The 21,078-nt window shown below is 41.1% G+C and overlaps 1 protein-coding gene across 3 annotated transcripts in view; it reads right to left on the minus strand.

Annotated features, from left to right (window-relative positions):
• AGPAT3 (1-acylglycerol-3-phosphate O-acyltransferase 3) overlaps positions 1–21,078 on the minus strand; it is a 75,347-nt gene that overhangs the window by 41,696 nt on the left and 12,573 nt on the right. For 2 of the 3 annotated variants that reach the window (XM_035114788.3, XM_088667822.1), the window contains exon 2: positions 3,538–3,584. The exons of the other annotated variant lie outside the window; for it this stretch is intronic. The gene's annotated coding sequence lies outside the window, so the exon portion shown is untranslated. The remainder of the gene's footprint in view (positions 1–3,537; positions 3,585–21,078) is intronic. 3 annotated transcript variants of the gene reach the window in all.

Consider the following 21,078-nt stretch of genomic DNA (forward strand, 5'->3'; position numbering starts at 1 on the left):
ATTCTCACATTCCCTGAAGACAAAGTCAAAGGGCGCAGTTTAGGTGGAAGTGTACGCCTACAAGTTTCAGGAGAACAAAGGTATTCCCATTCCTACTGGATTGCCATTTTTATCAGTTTCTCTACACCCACAATATGCACTGGAATAGTTTCTCTTGCTACAACATCAATAACTTTGGTTAGATACAGAAGGAGCCCTACAGAGAAGAATAAAAACAATCCAAATTCCTTCATCTCTATAAAACATCCTAAGGCAGATATTACAGTTCACCTATGTAGCTAGTAGTAAACAAAAAGACTCAAGGCCAGTGTGGATATAAGAATCTGTAAACAGCAATAGGAGGCTAAAAAGCCAGACTTCTTCTATGATATTTTATCCTCCATTTCATCACAAAAGATTTCTCAAAACACCTGAGCTCCACAAATAATAAGTACTACTGTGAAGAAGGGGAAGATCGATCTAAAGTTACAAGCTACTGTACTAAAAACCACATTTGATACAAGCAAAGTTCTCAAAAAGACATGTGATCCCAGCCTTATGAAGAGGAAAAGAAACCCACAGAACTTGTTGCGTAATTTGCTACTTACCAGTACAGGTAATAGGCTAAAGCCAGGGCAACCAGCGTCGCACAAACTCCAGCTAACAAACATATTCCCGACTGGTTTGCCAACATCTTTCAAATTCACTTTTGCTTCCACAAAACAAGTAAGTGGTGGCGGGGGAAGGGGGGGAAAGCCACGGGGGGAAAACAGGAAGATGACAGTCCCTTGCTTGAAGAACAAATCAGTCTTGACAAGAAGGAAGGATTATGATGACAAAAGCACACTGTGGTAAATCGGGAAACATTGCTGTTACTTAAAAGCTGCTTCCTCGGCAACAAGAGACGGGCTAGTATCTTCTCCTCTTGTCACAGAGGCATCTTGTTAAACCACCCAAGTTCTTAAAGCTCCAGCACCAAAGAAATTAATGTAACATGGGCATAAGTGAATAAAATTGTAAATACCTTGCAATAAATGATAGTGTCAGTGTTGACATACTGAGTCTTTGCCCTAATCCAATAATCGCCTTAAGGCCAATTGCCATGCACAAGAATATATCACATTGTATGGTGGGGAGGAATGGCAGAGGATTGGAAAAGAAATACATACATACATACATATCCCAGACATTTTTTAAAGTAAAATCTACTATTTCAAAATAAAGTAACAGAAATCTTGAAAACTGTAGTTCTTTCAATATAAAACGCTATATACACACAGAGAGATTTATTATTAGTAGTATCATAAAGTGAAACAGGGCATAAGAAAAAACAGAAGGGCTTTGAAAAGAAAAAACAGGGAGGAATAACTCTTAAGTCCTATAAACTGGTGAACCATAATCCTACTTGAGCTTCTTGGACAAACCACAGGATAAGCAAAGAACAAAGAAGGATAATATTCTATTATGTTAAAGAACAGTACAGTTGGGATGTGAGTCAAAGAAAATCTATTATTTGCCTAGTGCCTTATTAATTATTTGTCTATGGTCAGATATTCCATGAGCCCAAGATGTCTTTATGTAAGTGGTAGCCTATCTTTTAAAATTGCATCAGGGATTTGTCTTGTAGAGAAGACTGGATGAAGCAAGGGTTCGCGCTGTTCCCTAGCCCAGAAAAGATGAGGGTGTGAATGCAGACATACAGAGTCATACTTACCCCCATTTCATTCAGGACCACACACAGCCTGCCCTACTATAAACATTTAAGTCTCTTAAAAAAAGGATGTTTTTATCTTCTGCAGTAGTTATGCACACATTATTGGTTAAGACTGCAATCCTTTATCCACTTATGTAGAAGTAAGCTCCATTGAATTGTGGATGTGTTGCAATTCGAAAACAACATATGTTTACGATGCAGACATATGGGTGGGGAAGGAAAAAGGTGCCCCAGCAGCTCAAACCCTAGGCCAAACCATGGTTAAGACATTAATGCTGCATTTACAGAATTCTGGCTGAAACAGAACTGATTACTTTTTCGGCAGCATGGCACTAGCCAACAGATCAGCTAGTAAGCAACCTGACTGGCTGATACAGTTGGGAAAAATACGAGAAAACCCCTTAAGAGTTTCCACAAATACAGAAGCATGAACACAACATGTTTTGTTTTGAAAATGATTCAACACTTGTAAAGCTATCTGCCAAAGAAGGAAAAGAATAGTTATTCTCCTTTCTTCAACATATAAAGATGCAGTAATTTCAAACAACAAATTGAAGCCTGTGATCATTCTCTTTTTTATAATGAGACTAAAGGTGGTGCAGACATCTGTGACCAGATGTTTGGCACATACACTTTCAAAATCATGATCAACCGCAATCAGTGCTAGTTGTTTTCAAACAGAGTAGGCATTGCCTGTTAAAATGCCTACATTGTTCAGAATCTGAACACTGGAGTGGACATCCCAGAAGAAAAACCTGGGTCTGAAGTTCATCAAGTCTGGACTCAGTCTATAAATGTAATGAGTTTGCCAAGGACATTGGGGAAATATTACATCTCTAAGAAGTCTAAAATCACAGTACTGTACATTTAATAGTGATTCTGTAATACCAAACCTTTGGATATCAGAAGGGGAAAGGAGTTAAAATAAAAAGCTGCTATTAGTATAGATTGGCTTCTGTACTTTTAAGAAAGTACATCAATATTAACTATATTGTGTTGCCAATTATGTTCTCAATAATAATTTGACTTCACAGTATTGAGACTAAGCAGAATTCTAAGAAAGAAAGAAAGAAAAGAGCTGTTTCTATAACTGAGAATATAAACTGTGCAATCAGGAATGCGTTCAAGAAACGGCATTTTCTAGTCTATTTAGCAAAATTTCCAGTATGTAAATTATGTCAAACTGCGATTCAAGAAATGAAGTACCAGAAGTCTATGCAGTTCTGGATATGCACATCAAACTGGGCCTGTTTCCCTCATCTTCCAGGCAATATCCATATGAGCACGTCATTGAATTTCTGCTTCAGCAATTTTCATAATCTCCATTGCATACTCCAGTTTGCAAATAAAAAATGCCACAGATGTGATATTGAGCTCTCAGCTGATGCCTTTGCATTGTCCATAAAAACAGAGTTTCCATGACCTCTCTTTCAGGTGCAAAAGGTAGCTCCATATGCTGTGCCTTGCAAGAAAACTATTCTACCTAAAAACATACCTGTGAAGAGGGGAGTTGTCTAGTTTGCTCTGTCTTGAACAACAAATGTTTCTCCCTCCCCAGAGCCTCCTTCATAGAACTAAATTGTGCATCGTCTATAAAAGAGCATTATTCAAATCTATCCATATTCAAAGTAATTCTTTGAGATATATTATGCTAACTGGAAGGAACTAAAAGTCCTATCCATGAAGATAAATAAAATATAAAACTATCTAGTGACAGAAAACACGTCTTGCTCTGTGACTTTGCCCCCCCCCCCAAATGATGCGATAGCCTGAAAATACTCCTCATGAAACTAGCAGGTAACAAATTCATAAATTAACAAATCACGAAGAAAATGGAGTGTTACCATTGCAGGAGCAGCTTATCCTGTCTTGAGTTTTCACCAGTCAATAGCTAAAAAAAGAAGAAGAAAAATGACAACTCTTGACTAAGAAAGGGTGTGCTATGGAAACAATGAAAAGTATCTTCCTTTTTTCCTTGATTAAAATCTTTGTTGGAAAGGCTATGGGAGTGTGAGTACTCTGTCATATGCCATGGTGGGCACCTTTATAAAATGCCCAATTTTATTAGTGGCATCAAAGAAACAGGTCACGAATTAGGATATTACACATGCTTAAGAACTAGGCTTTTCTGACACCAGGGGCGCAGGTGGCAGTGTGGTCTAAACCATTGAGCCTCTTGGGCTTGCCTATTGGAAGGTCAGCAGTTAGCATCTGCGCGACCGGGGTGAGTTCCCGTTGCTCTGTCCCAGCTTCAAAAGCATACCAGTGCAATTAGACAAATAGGTACCGCTATGGCGGGAAGGTAAACAGCGTTTCTGTGTGCTCTGGTCATGGTGTTCCATTACGCTAGAAGTGATTTAGTCATGCTGGCCGCATGACCTGGAAAGCTGTCTGTGGGCAAGCGCCAGCTCCCTCAGCCTATTTCTGACAATGAGGATTATTATTCTTGTAAAGACATGGATCACATTCAGCAGCTAGACTGGAGATCTTTGAGTACTGGAAAAATACGGAACCACTACCTATTTCTTAATGGCAGCAAATAACAAAAGGACACTTGCTCTCATGCACAGAAATTTCATGTACTTAGTGGTGCACTAAAGAATGAGAAAAATACCCAAAATGAAATCAAACATAACAGCAAACCTCAAAAGGATAATCAATAAACTAGAATAGATAATATTTAGGAAATGTGAAACTCAAATATATACAAACACTTAAGAACCCATAAAATGCACTTTTATAACTACAAATGTCTTTTATTTTATTTTAAGGACAGTTTATAAGCCACTCCAAAATAAATATATATGAAATGCTGCATGCAAAAAAAGCAAACCCCTGATGGCCCTCTAGGCAAATCATTATGAGTAACTTCCTTCATAACGCATATTCATGTATAACTGATACCCATACATGTTTCAACCATTCCAATCTTTCTCACTGGTTTACTGTAGTTTAAATAGTCCCAATTTCCGTATTATACATGCAAGAAATGTTACCATGCCTTTCAAGCCAATTTCCTCAGTCTCACACCACATTGTGAAATAACGTGATCAAGAACATTAATGACTCTATGTACGAAACTTGTACTCCTTTGCTTTTTATTCTTCCTCATCCTACCACCTCCTTTCTGTAGCTTCTTTTGCTTGACAAAGAGTTCTAAAGTTTGTAACTATTTTGTAATATTTTGGTTGGTTCCCAACTGGATTTTGGAGGTGGTTTTTCTTCTTCTCTTATGAATCAATATGACTAAAGTCCTAAAAAAACACCCAGTTCACAACAAGAAGTTCCAAAAGATGAGCACTTCTTACATTTGTTACATATGATTAGAAGAACACAGTGAATCCAGATAAGATTAGAATGTATTACGTTTGTAAGGATCACACCTTCCTCCCAGCCTTCATCTCACTGAAAGCTCTTTCTTCAGGCAATATCAGTACCCATAAAGTCACACAACAATAATGGATGAAAATAATGGAAACAAAGAATTTCTATTTCCTTAATTCTGTAACAACCCACAAAGGATTGCTCTGTAGCTCTCTGGGAACGAAGTTTCTTTGACAGTACTGTATTTCTCAACAAATGTTTTCTCTGACTAAAGTACTGTTGTTAGATTACCATTCAGAAGAAATTCTTGCTTTAACACATAATCTTATTAGTGAGCAGAAATTTCTCACACAGTAGAAGGGATACAGTGAAAAAGCAGCTTTGAACCTTTGAGCACCAGGCGCTAACGTACAGATCAGCTGATACGAGAGTTAACAAAACAGCACAGGTCTGCTTTGTGAGACTGTTTTGGACTGTTAGTAAGGCAAGTAAGCATAATGCTGCTGACGAAGACTAATTATGCAAGTCCAGGATTTAACTGTTTCATAGTTCAATTCCACAATTTATAGGAAAATCTATGTACAAGCTTTGGTGTAAACTGAAAGAAAAGGCCATCTCAATGTTTTCTCTCAGTGCACGGGACTTCTATTTAGCCAGCCTTTGATTACATTAAATGTTGTAAAAGATTACAATGGTGGATTTGTGTGTGTGTTTTCCAAATTGTATGTTACACAATTTCTAAAATATGATGAGTAACTAGTTTCCTGCACATTTCCTCCTCAAGCTATTTTTGAACTGCTCCCCCCTCAAACTGGGCTACAAAAATGAATATGAACTTGGTGGCGCATGTGTGGCCTGTGGAGCCTGTGCAGAGAGAATCAGCTTGGGGTGAAAGGGTCAAGCAACACCCACCCACCCACCCCCCCCCGGAATATATCCCACCAATTCCTGCATGTGGTTCCATCCTTCACTAAATGGAACATCAGCTTTTACCCGACATGCTTCAATCACATCCATTTACATGTGAAATCAGATGGCATAAGAAGTTTCAAAACACAACCATTTTGCAGCGTAAATAGGATTTTAAAGAAAATATCTGATGGGCACAGCATAAATGTCTAAATGCCTGATGGGAGAAACAAAGTCCAGTGTAAGAAAAAGCAGACAGCTTAAATGCACAAAGACCACCCAAATGGCCCAAAGGATCCAGTATTAATGAAAGTGAGATATCCAACAATAGCAAACATTTTGCCTATGCAAAGACTTAAAGGAAAAGGAGGCAACTTGGAGGCAAAGAAAATTAATTGTTTACAAAAGCATTTTCCTCCTCCTGCCTTTCTCATTTGCACTGTGATCTTATTTACCTAAGGTAAAAGGTAAAGGGACCCCTGACTGTTAAGTCCAGTCACTGACGACTCTGGGTTTGCGGTGCTCATCTCGCTTTACTGGCCGAGGGAGCCGGCGTTTGTCTGCAGACAGCTTCTGGGTCATGTGGCCAGCATGACTAAGCCGGTTCTGGTGAAACCAGAGCAGCACACAGAAACACCGTTTGCCTTCCCGCTGGAGCGGTACCTATTTATCTACTTGCACTCTGACGTGCTTTTGAACTGCTAGGTTGGCAGGAGCAGGGAATGAGCAACAGGAGCTTACCCCATCGCGGGGATTAGAACCGCCGACCTTCTGATTGGCAAGCCCTAGGCTCTGTGGTTTAGACCACAGCGCCACCCGCGTTTACCTAAGTGACCTTTATTTACCATTAGCCACACTTCCATAACTTCATAACAAGGACAAGCAAGAGAGACATTTCCCAGTCTCTCGGTGAAAGTGTATGTGCAGAGTGTTCTTTTCAGAATTAATAATTGTAAGCACAGGACCAGGTGGAAGAGGATATTCTGAGTGGATTACTCCAGGGTTGTGTGGCCGCAGATCAAGATGCATCAACAGTTTCTTACCACAATATTTATTTTTATAATAGTCCTCTTGAGACCCACTTGAGGTTGTGTTTTCCCTGTGTTAATTAGTTGAAAGCCCACATGGGAAACAAATAATACCTCTGAGGTTACAGAACAGTTTTATTATATATACATATATATTAAAAAACAACTCAGCAGAGACACAGGGTATACCCTCTTCTGCTTAAAGCAATTTTATCTAAAATATTACTAGTGTAAAGCATAAATGGCCCATCATCGTTCCCATCATCACCAGTTACATGGAATTATCTGTAGCGATGGCCTAGTATTCTGCTTTCAAGCCTCTTGGTTCCCAATGCAGTCTGCACTTAAATCAGATGGTTTGTCTATTTCTTGATGTTTCAACAACAAAATATGTTTTACTCAAGTAACCTTTTAAAAGCTGCCTGATCTTCCCATAAGTCACTTTTTCCATGATCTGCAACAAATAATTTGTCTTGCATCTGAATAAAATATGTAATTACAAGCAGAGAAAGGCTAATAATAAATTGAAATTTAAAGAAATGGGGAGTGATGTTTTGAATGATAGGGGGCTCAAAATCATATGGAAAATTATCCTTGTGAGCTTAATCACATTGAACTTTGCACTGCATGTGCCTCATTTACTCAAATGGCACAGGTATCGCAAGGAACTGAAGCAAAGTGTTGGCTATAACATATCTATAATATCTATAGCTCAAAAGAGTATGCATTTGCAGATGAATGGCTCACTATCTAATGCACCCAGCACGGACACCTGCTGCTAAAGGACCACAAATTGCCCCCCCCCAAAAAAAATATAGGAAGAGAAAGTGTAATGTTATGAGTAGAGAAGTAGGGAAAATTCAATTTCTTTTCATTATTTTAATGTGTATCAAACTGTACACATTCTTATGGTTTGTAGGAATACATATAACACTCAAACTCAGAGACAGACAATGAAGCTGAATGTTGTCAGACAAAAGAAAGTTATTCTTCACAGTGCAAAATCAAAGTATAATTATATCAAGTAAATTCATTGATTATATGCAAGTATTGATATATTTTGCATCAAGTAACTTTTAATTTCTTCTATTTTCTTATTGAGTCCTTTTTGTCATTGCAACATTTGCACTGAAAGTATAATTAGGGCCTCTCTTTAGTCTACAGAAGAGGCGGTTTTTTAACAACAGCGATTAAGTTTTGCCTTCTCTGTGTTTGAAAGTTTCATCAATATTTTACTTACATTCTTTATGAGTGTTAAAATAATATTTGGTTATCTGGTGCTTAACATCTATCGGAAATTGAGTTAACAAGAACATTATGTACAGCTAGACATTCCGTAGCAAAGACACATCTACAATACAACCTAAGGAAGTATTCTATCCAAACAGACTGAAACTCAAGTAGCCAAAGCCAGGCAAACTTTGAATCCTCTCTTGAGCTGCTTAACAGCAGCAGCAGCAGCAAAACTATGATGAAGAATGAACTCAAAACAAGAGCTTGCAGATTTATAGATGAGTTTAAGAATTGTTAAATTACAATTACTTTTCTTTAGTCAGCAAACAGACTACACCAAAGCACCATTCCTCATATTTACTAATGAAAAGCAATCTATTAAATTTCATGAGCTACACAGAGACTTTGCAGGTGCTGGATATTAATCTTCGCTCCTTTGAATCACGGGTAAAATATTATTTTAAAACTTCTTTTCCTCTCACACAATATCCCCTATACGATGTGTGAACTCCATTACTGTGAGCATAATTTTGCAGGTGGTGCACTGATATACTGCACTGTTTAGCTTCTGTAACTCTGTCACGAGGGGCTGCGCACTATGAATGGAATCACACTTTCAAGAATGCCAATAATAAACTGGAGATGAATTACAGTACTTGATTGTGAAGCTCTCATACACCCAGTTCAAGACTTTAGCCCCAAACCAGACATTTGGGAACAGTTAGACCTAAAAGTAGAACCCTGCTAATAATAAGCCTGCTGCTAATATCACAGCCTGTTTACGGGTGAAGAGATTAGCTTGGACTAATCTCAAGGGACCCAGGTGGCGCTGCGGGTTAAACCACAGAGTCTAGGGCTTGCTGATCAGAAGGTCGGCGGTTCGAATCCCTACAACGGGATGAGCTCCCGTTGCTTGGTCCCAGCTCCTGCCCACCTAGCAGTTCGCAAGCACATCAAAGTGCAAGTAGATAAATAGGGACCGCTCCGGCGGGAAGGTAAACAGCGTTTCCGTGTGCTGCTCTGGTTCGCCAGAAGCAGCTTTGTCGTGCTGGCCACATGACCCAGAAGCTGTATGCAGACAAACGCCGGTTCCCTTGGCCTATAGAGCGAGATGAGCGCCGCAACCCCAGAGTCGGACACGACTGGACCTGATGGTCAGGGGCCCCTTTACCTTTATAATCTTTGTATTCTGAAGAGGTTTTAGTTACCTGTTGTGCAATATTCCTGCCCCCCCCAAAGAAAGTTAGCAATGAGCAAGAAATATTTTTTTCCAGAAACATATGGAATTCAGTTGCCCATACAAGCAATTTTTATTTACAGTATTTATTTTGGAGATCATGGCCAGCATGGCAATAACCAGCCAACCAGAAGTGTCTCTAGCTGTGTATACTGTAAAATGGTTTCCCATAGGCATTTTGCTGGCCTTTGTTATAACAGGATGCTGGACTAGATGGGCATTTGGTCTGATCCAGCAGGGTTATTCTTAGATTCTTATGAAATATGGTGCAAGGGGCTAAAAGGGGAAGGGAAATCATTAAAAAAAATTTGCTTCACCCACTGATGGGATTGTCTGCAGGATCTCAGTCCCTTCCATCTGCAGAAGCCTACTTAGAAATCAAGCCAATGACTAAATAACCAACAGCAAATAAAAACAACAGCAAATAAAAACACCGATGGTGCGTAAGAGGTAACTAAAAACTTTTCAGAAAACAAAGGCATACAGTAGGTCTAGCAGAACTTCTGGAGCACAAACTAAGTGGAGCAGGTTATTGTTTAGCAATGTCAATGGACATGCCTGCAGTGTTCGTATCGGAAAAAAATTTCCTAAGGATAATCCAAGCTATTTAGAGCTTTAGGGATCAAAACCAGCACCTCTATGTACATCTTTTGGGAATTGTGATTATATAGAAGGAGACCTGTGGATACATCTTGGAACAATAAACAAATACATCTGAAATATTTACTAGACCAACATTAATGAATGTGCAGCAGCAATACTTAATGGGAATTTTAATTTCACTAGAAAGCAAACAGTTAAATTTCAAGAGACTAGGAAAAGCACAGCTTTTTATCCTAATCATGCGTCACAACTATATTCCCAACGGACATGTTTAATCAAACTGAAGCTATTGCAGTCTTGAGACTAACACACAGCAAGTGTTGCTACTAAAATGGTGTTAGCTCTGGAAATCAAAACAAAAAGAGTACACCAGTTCTAGAACTCTATTTGCTTCAGTGTTTGGAACAATATGACACTGTTGTGCATATTAGAGAATAACATGGGGTGGAATTCAAACTCTGAGCCATTAAAAAAAATGAGTCTGTGCAAGCTTATCAGATGCAACAATTGCCACTCTTTGTTGTGGGGGTTCTCCACAAGAAGAGTAGAAGAAGAGTTTGGATTTGATATCCCGCTTTATCACTACCCTAAGGAGTCTCAAAGCGGCTAACAATCTCCTTTTCCCTTCCTTCCCCCACAACAAACACTCTGTGAGGTGAGTGAGGCTGAGAGACTTCAGAGAAGTGTGACTAGCCCAAGGTCACCCAGCAGCTACATGTGGAGGAGCGGAGAATCGAACCCGGTTCACCAGATTACAAGTCAACCGCTCTTAACCACTACACCACACTGGCTCTGGGTCTGGAGGTCTGGAGGGTGGTAACACAAGAATGGGCCGTTTCTGCAGTGGCTCCCCGTCTGTGGAACCTTCTCCCCAGGGATACTTGCCTGGCACCATAATTATATATCTATAGGCACCAGGCAAAAATTCCTTCCATAAACAGGTCTATGGCCTTATACCATCTGTGGCCTTTTAGAAGTGGCTGAGATGCTTTTAATGCACAGTAGTTAAATAAAGCAACAAACAAATCCAATAAATAATGATTAATGAAGAAAAGTTGGATGAATCCCAACTATATTCATTTTATTCCCATAAATCACTCTCCCTCACCCATTTTTTATTTAAACTTATTTTGGGTGGTGACATGACTGTTGGCTCTTTTGTAAGGTTCATCACTAATTTCAATCAATCCACACCCAGAAGCTCTCTCTCATTTTTTTTAATTTAAAATTATTTTGGGTGGTGACATGACTGTTGGCTCTTTTGCAAGTTTTATCACTAATTTCAGTCAACCTACACCAAAAAGCCTAGATCCATATTCCCATGAGAAAAGCTCTTCATTAGCACACATGAAAAGCTTCTTTTGTAACTGAGTGTTTCCGTGAGCAGTTTGCGGTATGGTGTGGGCATCAAAGAAGCGTTAAAAACACCCTCATGATAAGAAGTTTGCCCAGCATGTGGTGATGAAAGAGCCAACTTTTACATAGATTCCACCATATGAAACAACAACTGCAGAACTTCGTCATGCTGAAGGGAAAGCAGTCTTGTCAAGTTGCTTTATGCTGCACATGAACTGCCAACCTAGCAGTTCGAAAGTGCGCCATGGAAGTAGATAAAAAGGTACCGCTGCAGTGAGAAGGTACACGGTGTTTCCATGCGCTCTGGTTTCTGTCACAGTGTTCCATTGCACCAGAAGTGATTAAGTCAGGCTTAACACAGTGATCAATTGGATATGTAAGGGATGTGGCAATCTTTTATATCTGACATGAATACCAGCACCCTGAAGCTACACAAACAGCTATTTGACAGCCACTGCAACTCCTTCAGTAATGGCATAATCTGATTGCAAAATTCCACCCCAGTGAACTGTTGAACCACCACATTTCCACTAGCTGCAGTTTCTGCATCAGCCTCAAGGGCAGTCCCACATAGAGCATGTTAAAGTAATCCAATCTGGAGGTTACTGGGGGCGGCTGTAGCAAGATCCTTACACATCTTACTATTCAATAGCACAAAAAAGCCCTTCAATACGGTCACTTGCCCTATCCCTTGGGGAAGAAACCCAAGGCATTCACAAATTCATTGGATTCTACTATCCTCTGGGGGTGGACCATCCAAATTGTACTCAACAGAAAGCTATTTATTTATTTATTGCCTGCTCTTCACCCTAAGGTCCCAGGGCAGAAAATTTTAAAAACAGTTTAAAATTTACAGATATGTACTCTCTAAAGAATCATGAACAGAAGTAGCTGCTGCTGAAAATAAAGCATTGCATGTTGCTGCTCCACTTAAAACCAGAAAAATATAAACTATGGGGTGCTCAGTGACAATTTTATGCCTGTGTGGGTCAGCATTTCTATTTTTGTCATGTTATCTTTCTTCAATTGTGCTAGACTTCTTGCAAGCAGACTTCCACCCGCATCTCCACCCTGTGGGCAGCTTTCTTCTTAATATGTTCAAGCACTGCAGCAGCTGGAGCGCAATTCTGCAGCTAGCAAATTTCATCAACTTTGCTCCACTCTGTAACCTCAACAAGCTCAAGAGGCTGAAGTGTTGCCTGCAACTGCCTTGTGAGATGTTACCGCATTTCAGAATCATGTTTAAACTTTCCCCCTTTAATGACTGCTAGAATAGATGCCTTGGAACGTCAATGTCCACCAGTAGGAGGGGAACTCCTGCTGCCAGACTACACTGCTAACATCATGGCTGACACAGCAGTGCATTGGTAAAGAAACAGGACCCTGGTCTGTGTTAATCTGTTGCCAATGTTCCCAACCTCAGTGCAGTATGGTGGTACCTCAGGTTACAAACTTAATTTGTTCCGGAAGTCCATTCTTAACCCGAAGCATGTTCTTAACCCGAGGCGTGCACTCCCTACATAGGCCTCCCGCAACCCCGGAAGCAGATTGCGTTCCTATCCCGGGGCAAAGTTGGCAACCCTACTTCCGGGTTTGTGGAGTTCATAACCCAAAGTGTTTGTAAGCAGGACTGTTCATAACCCAAGGTACCATTGCAAAGCAAGAAAGAGGAAGAACTGAAGTAAAAGGAGGGGGGATTAAGTGGGATTAGAGGCAGAAAATGGGGGTTGATTAAGCAGCAGCAGCAGCAGCAGGACAAAAAACATTAAGCTGAAAGGTGGGGAGAGAAGAGGGGAAAGAGCTGGGAAGAAAGAAGCTTTTGGGAAATAGATTCCTACCTTTGCTAGGGATGCATGGTGAGGTTCTGGGCAAGTCAGAGCTCCTTGAGATATAGGTGAAATCTACAGAGCTCAAGAAGCAGTACAGATAATACAATTACGTGTCCCTGTAGGCTTGCCTAAATAAAAAAGTCTTTTGGCAGGCATTCGGAGCATAGGTGGTGCTGTACTAAAAGGTAAGATCCCTCCCAAGGGCAGAACAGACATTAGATGGCATTTGTAAAAGTGTCATATACAGTGGTACCTCGGTTTAAGTACACAATTGGTTCCAGAAGTCTGTACTTAACCTGAAGCGTACTTAACCTGAAGCGAACTTTCCCATTGAAAGTAATGGAAAGTGGATTAATCCGTTCCAGACGGGTCCGCGGAGTACTTAAACTGAAAGTACTCGAACTGAAGCGTACTTAAACTGAGGTATGACTGTACATTGAAAAACACATTGAGTTTGTCCCATAATAAATAGGCCAGTGGAGATCTCTGAGCAAGGATGCAATATGCTGACAGGGTCTCACTCCTGTCTCCAATGGTGCTGCAGCACTGGAATCCTATTGAAGCTCAAAAGCAGGATGTGAAAGCAAAGTCCATCCCTGCTGTTTGCGCCTAGTATCTGGTACTCAGAACTTGTCTAACTTCAAGTCTACTCCAAATATAACTTAGTTGGATACAGCTGTTGTATGAAACTTGAAATAATCACCTTTTCTTCAACTTCGCCTCTAGCCGGTCTCTGTTTTCTGTACTGTACTCCTACCGATTGGAGCCCAAAACTCTCTACATCGGGCACTCCCCTTAAAGGCACACGAGTGTTTTCATTAATTTCTATAGCACAACCTTATGTAAGATGTGCACACAAAGAGCTTTTTTTCCAGCATGAAAACAGAATCCAGACTTGCAGAGGACAGCTGAGTGATGCAAATAACGTTTCACAGGCAATAAGCATTCATAATTTACATTATGCCAATGGTGAAGCAACTTTCAAACATCACACCTTCTCCTATATAATTCTGGACATTAAAAACTGACATATTGCTATGCTGAGCAATATAATAAAGTGTGAGAAACTTTACCTTGCCACTGCTATTATACAGGGATCAGGTGAAGGCAGGTACTGAGGTCTATGCAATTGAAATGAGATATTGAGTTACTGTGGGTGTTGCAGTACTGTACGAGACTAAGATGCATGAAACCAAGCTACTACTTGTTAGTTTCTACATTGCTTTCATATAGTCTACTAAAAGTTTATAGGATTCATATAATCTGTAAACTAGACTAAGTCTCAACTCAGTAGCCAGACGCAGTTAAGCATTTGTACATTTAAGCTAACATGAGTAACAGGTTCCTAGTAGACCTGATGAATCATAAGTATAAACTATCAAAGGAATTTATTTTCTATTTTTTAAACAAGGTGGTGGAAGCTTCATCACAAGGAAATGCTTCATCCTTGAAGGAAAGGGGCAAGTGCCACAGATGCAAAAGGAAAAGCAGATCCCACCCAAAGTCTCTAGGGCATAACATAGTGCAAATCATCATGAATTTGTTTATTTACTTGCTCGTTCTATTTATCAGTTGCTCAATAACAACCTGTCTTCAAACCAGCCTTCCTTAAGGTGGTGCCCTCCAAATGTCGTTGGACAACAATTCCCATCATCCTATGTTGGCTGCAACTGATGGGAGCTGATGTTGAACATCTAGGGGGTATCACAATGGGGAAGGCTCCTTTGGGTGATGCTTCAGAATGATTTAAAACGTTTAAGCTCATTAAAAAACATATAAATAAAGTTCTATACAGCACCAGCACTATTTATTTATTAAATCAGAGAGGTCTAAAAGGTTTCATCAACACTTTTGTATTTTGATTGTATTGTGTACTGATTAATTCCCCTGAGTCTGACAGCTTTTCTTGTTGTTCCATGGCTGGTGCCTTGGGAAAATTCGATCTTGCCCGCTGAATCAAAGTTCAGCTAAGCAAAGTGTCCCTTTGGATTTTTCACACATCTGATAGAATTCGATTCGGGGGGCAAGACTGAATTTTTGCAAGGCACAGCCACAGAACAAGGAGAAAAACTCTCTGACCCAGGGGAATTAACTGGTACGAAATACAATCAAAATATGGGTTAAGCAAAAAGGTGGATGAACCTTAAATATCAGAAGCCACAGTACAAGACCTAACAAGTTTCACAGAGTAAATCAGCCAGATTGAAACACAGCATAATACTAGAGAGTAAAAACACGATTTAAAAGGCCTGTGAAAATAAATGTGACTTTGCCTGTTGCCAAATAAGAAAATATATTGTGGGAGGTATGAATATAGAGCCTAAACTTGCCACAATGCTTCAGAGATATCATTTTTGTTATCCTTACAACAACCTTGTTAAAGAAGCGAAGGCTGAGGCAGAGAGACAGTGGCTTGCCTAAAGCCACCTGGAAGCTGAAGTGACTAGAGGGCCCACCAACCTGCTCTCATAGCAACTATGCTGCTTTGCAGATGAAGAAACTAGTCTTTTGCCATAGACACACACCGCTCACCACAGGCATGCCTCTCTTGTGAAATCAGAATTTGGTTTTCTGTAAATATAGATAAAAAAATTTCCCAGGCAAGCACTTCCTTGATTTATTTTCTATTTCCCTGAAACTCCAAAGTTTGACTGTTGTTACACTGGAAATAAAGGTATTATGCAAAGAGGCTTCAGATAAGGGAAAGTGTGTATGCAAGTATGTACAAGCCATGCCATCTTTTCCCTCACTTATTCAGAACTGCTCAACCCACAGACCTTTTCCTCAAGCAAAATTCATTTCCCTCCTCTCCCCTCTCATCTCGTTTTACACATATGTCTTTCACTTTCAATGGTTTTTTAAAGGCTGTAAATATTCTAAAAGAAATATACAATTTCATTTAAAATGAAATTTTGTACCTCCTTGGTACAGATGCTTTCTGGGTTTGCTGTCTCTCAACCGAGGCTAGTATATTCTTGGAACAGAACAGAATAGGATTTTCTTTGGAATGTTTTTTTTACAAGTCCCAAATCCTCCACTTAGTGCTCAAGTTAATTATTTTCTCTGTAATTAAACTGAAAAGAAAAAGGAACCCTGACACCTCTGCAAAGGACAATTAGAACAAGAGCAACAGCAGCCAGAAAATTCTGAGTAAAGAAATCAATTTATTCCTCCTCCCATAATATTCTGCAGAACCTCATTTTATGCACTGCTGAAGTGGAGCTCTTTCACCACAAGCAGAGAGTCACTGGCCCAGTTCACATGTAATGCTAAACCATGGTTTGCCCTATGTGCACAAACTGTAATGAGCCAAAGCGAAGCCTTGGGATCATGCCCTCCCTGCTCCTCTCCTCCCATGTGGCCAGGAGAAGGACTTTCCTAGGTTTTGTCTTTACTTTCCACTCATCTTGGTTTATCATGTTATAAGAACCAGAGATGATGATTTAAGACAAACCCTGGTTAGTTGAAAAGGCTAACTGTTTAACCCAATGTATGAAGCGGGTTGTTCTAAACCACAATCTCTAGTGCATACATAAGGACAATCAAAGATTGGTGAAAAGTGAAAGAAAACTTGGTGAAGCCTTCCTCCCAGCCACACAGGAAAGGAGAAGGTGAAGCTCAAGATCCCAAGGTTTGCATCAGCTTCTTCCTGCTCATGCACAAAGTACTAAACCATATTTTAGCGCAATGTGTAAACACTGCAGAATTCATCTCATTCACATTCCTGCTTTTACCACACAGGCATACCGTAACTGCGAAACACTGCGGGGGGGGGGGGTTGACCCTAATCTCACATAGATATGTAGTTAAATTTGATGAAAAGTAGCAAATCCCCAGCAAATGTGTCACACTTAACACTCTTAGTACTTCCATAAGTAAATAAAGAATATGTACTGGATTACAGCTATCCCCTGAGCTTCTGAGCATCTTTATATGTTTTACATTACTATTTTCAGATTACTCCTCAAACAAAAGGTTTACATTTTTATTTGAAAAGCCACTTTGTGCTCTATGAAACTCAGCTTTAAGCATACAAAGACAATGGCCAATCAGAGGAGACTCTTCTTCCAGCTTTTCCCCAGCATATTTTGGCACAAAAACATCTGACTTTTCCTTTTCCTTCCCAGCAATATTTTTCTTAAAGAGGTTGTTATAAATATGCCTGTGAATTTGGCAAACGATTGTTCAGTATTCATCTTCTAAATATATACATAAATTTGTGGAAGCAGAATAGTTTGCTACCAACTCTATTTAGAGATTATTTAGAGATAGCCATTTAACTGCCTATCACAGGACTAATCTTAAAGGGTGCGCCCACATTTTACCAGCAGAAAGACCTCAACATTTTGGTCATGGCTACAGTAGTGAACATGTACTTAGGGAGAAAAATACCCAGCTGGTTCTGGGGAGATATGGGGTCAAGCAATGACACACTTGCATTGCCAAAAAAACGGCCATGCTCAACCTACATGGCAAAATACAACCACAGAGGTTAGTTCACACGTTTCAGATAACATATTTCATTGATTCATAGGTTTTTTAAACCACCCCAAATACTTGGTTGGTGGATGGTCATCAAAATGTCACCAATGAATAAATGAACTGCTTCTCCTTTGTCCACTCAAAATTATCACTGCTAAATAGTATGTTTCCTTTGTGAAGGCCACATTTACATTGCAATTTGAACCCCGTATCCACTACTGCATTGTTTTAACCCACTGGAACTACCAGTCATGTCACTGTGGTGTCTCTGGTGCCCTTGTGTGCCTCCCTTGCCCTCCATCTTGCACAAACAAGACCTACTGATTACAGGTTCATTGGCAGCTCTGCCAGGAAAAGCCTGTGGGCTCTTCTAACTTGTACATTGTGTGGGGAAAGTTCTGCAATGCCATTCTGGCATTGCACTCCTTGCTATGTGATGCTTGCTGCCTTCCAAGCATGACTAAAGTAGAGGTTTCATTAGCAAGCATTATTGTGGTTCTGTTCTTGCGCTTTTGACTTCACTGCTTGGTAGAGTATACGTTTCTCAGCCACACTGCGTTAGTGCAGTGCTGGCAGATCAGCCGCCCAGCATAGCAAGACCATCGGATCAGCCTCTTGGGGGAACTTTGGCTAACTTAATGGCAGGTACTAAATTATGAATCCGGAGAAGGGGAGAAAGTGATTTAAAAGATTGATATAGAAATCATGCTGTTGCCCTCATCACCTCATATACTAAATGTAAGTTCTGAAATGGAAAAAATAAAGAATAAGAGTTAATTGCAGCATTGGAAGAAACCATCCCCAAACTACAGTACTTGGAAGATTTATAAAAGCATGTATACAAGCAACTGTTGTCATTAATATGGTTAGATTATGCATGCTACCGTGTTTCTCCTAAAATAAGACGTGCCTATAAAATAAGCCATGGCACGATTTTTTAAAGGCAAAAAAATATAAGACATCCCCCCCAAATAAGACGTGTTGGGGTATTGTTACGGTAGTGGTGGGAGCAGGTCTGCATGGCGCTTCTTCGGCGCGCTGCTGTCTCTACTGGGTCCCGCTGGGTCGGGACTTGGCGCGGTGCGCGCTGCTCTTTGCCAGGTCCTGCTCAGTCGGGGCTCGGCGCAGCGCGCGCTGCTGTCTTTGCCAGGTCCCGCTCAGTCTGAGCGGGAGCCGGCAAAGACAGCAGCGCGTGCTGCGCCGAGCCCCAACTCAGCAGGACCCGGTAAAGACCCAGTGGAAGAGGCTTCGGGGAAGCTTAGGTCAAGATCCTGGCGAGAAATGTGGATACTTGGAAAAAGGCAGCCTGGATCTGATTCTGCCACCCACCCGCCCGCCCCTCATTCAAAAAAGCAAAGCCCCCTGCAGCCCGACTCTGTGCACGCTTTACACGGAAGCAAGTCCCGCCAAGTTGCACGGAGCTTTCGCTCAGGTAAACGCGCCAGGGATTGCAGCCGTTTTGAATGCGAAGCCTCTTTAGCAGTCGATGCACGCTATACTGCTGGGGGCGGGGGGAGAGAGGGCGCCGGTTAAGCGCTTATTCATTCGGCGTTTGTCCTCCATTTCATCCCGCCAGGCGAAGCGGCTCGACGGAGCTGGGGTTGCTACAACAGGAGGCAGCGGCAGTGTGCACGGCGAGGCGGCAGCCACTGCTGCTCTTCGCTTGGGCATCTTGAATGGGCGCGCCGCTGTTCGCTTGCTTGGAGACCCTGCTCTGCAGCCAAGGCTTTGCAGACGCTGCACCCCGAGCAACAGATTTTAGAGGGGCATTTGGGGGGCGGGGGCGCCGTAATGATGGCTAAATAGCGACTGTCTGTGTTTGAAAAGTCGCTTCTCAGCTTTGATGTTCGATCTGCAAAGACAACACACACCCCGCCCTAAACAAAATATCACGCGAGAGTGTGGAGGGGCGCAGTCCTGCAACCCGGAGGGGAAACTTAATCGCGTGAGGAAGTTTGCTGTTGGGCAGCTGCTTCTCTGGAAGCTTGTAACAAAGGCAGTAGTGATCCGGGCAGCCGGCTGCTGACAAGGGGCGGGGGGGTAGTCGCCGCAGCAGCCGCTCTTTGCTTAGCAAGTAACCCACACACCCCTCCGAGCGCCGAGCCCCGACTGAGCTGGAGCCGGCAAGGACAGCAGCGTGCGCCGCACGGAGCCCCGACCCAGCAAAACTCTCTGAAAGCTTAATACCGGTAAAAAATAAAAAAGCTTAACAAAAAAAAATAAGACATCCCCTGAAAATAAGCCGTGGTGTGTTTTTTTGGAGGAAAAATAAATATAAGACGTGTCTTATTTTAGGAGAAACACGGTATAAGCGAGACTGCAGCAAAATGTTGCAGAATGGAGTGCTTCTATTCAGGGTTCCTTGCAGCCATACCAATTTCTATGATACTCCCTTCCACACCTCCTGGTCCCATCCCTGCTACCTAGCAAAAATCAGTCTGCATTCCAGGCTCACTGGGTAGTGGCTGTTTTCTCCATAGGATTTCTTGTACTTCTCCAAACCGTGACATTTCCCTCAAAGCTGCTGATACCCTCATCACGTCTGTGAATGACAATGTTTTAGCTACAAAGGGCCCATGCTTGGAGAACAGATTTCCTATTAGTATCTAGGTTTGATCCAGTTCTGTATATTTGAAGCAAATAAATAAAAAGGAAACCATGCCAGGAAAAACTTTTAAAAAGGGGGGGGGTAGAATCAGATTTAACTTTTTTAAAATCACCTGGTTAAGATTAAGTTTAAATACAGCTATGTAAAACCTACCTATATTTATACCGGTAGGTTGCTTTGAAATGAGTCAATGACAACCTAGAAAACACAGTAAGTTAAAGGTCCCAGGCTACACCTTGTTGAAGTTAAGCCAGCCAGGGTGTGATCAGTGACTGGATGGGTGGTCATCTAAGAACCACATGTAGACCACCTTGGGTTCCGTGACCGTAGAAAAACCAGGATATAACTACTGTATATTTTATTTTATTTTTAAACTGCTTTTCTGCAAATAAGGAATCATGGGGAAAGAATCTGTTTTTCAGATCAAACATCATCAATATGACACAATATGTAACCATTCCTTTTATTTTTTCTTGGAGTGGAGGGGAAGAAACAAAACAAGAATTCTTGAACCCCAGTAATGAGCCCTGTCAACCTTGCTGTTATTTTACATGTGAATAGTCCAAGTCAGTTCTCTTTAATTACTGAAGGCAATTCCTAGGCTGCTCAGAAATGCCCTTCTGAATAGCGTATATCCCTTCCTTCTATCCAAGCAGCCCCATAAGAGAACTACAGGTTGTAGGTTCAATTCCGGTATGGGACAACTATATATTCCTGCATTGCAGGGGGTTGGACTAGATGATCCTCAAGATCCCTTCCAACTCTATAACTCTATG

The sequence above is a fragment of the Zootoca vivipara genome, chromosome 4 (genome assembly GCF_965207765.1).
Source record: "Zootoca vivipara chromosome 4, rZooViv2.hap1.1, whole genome shotgun sequence".
Lineage (NCBI taxonomy): Eukaryota > Metazoa > Chordata > Lepidosauria > Squamata > Lacertidae > Zootoca > Zootoca vivipara.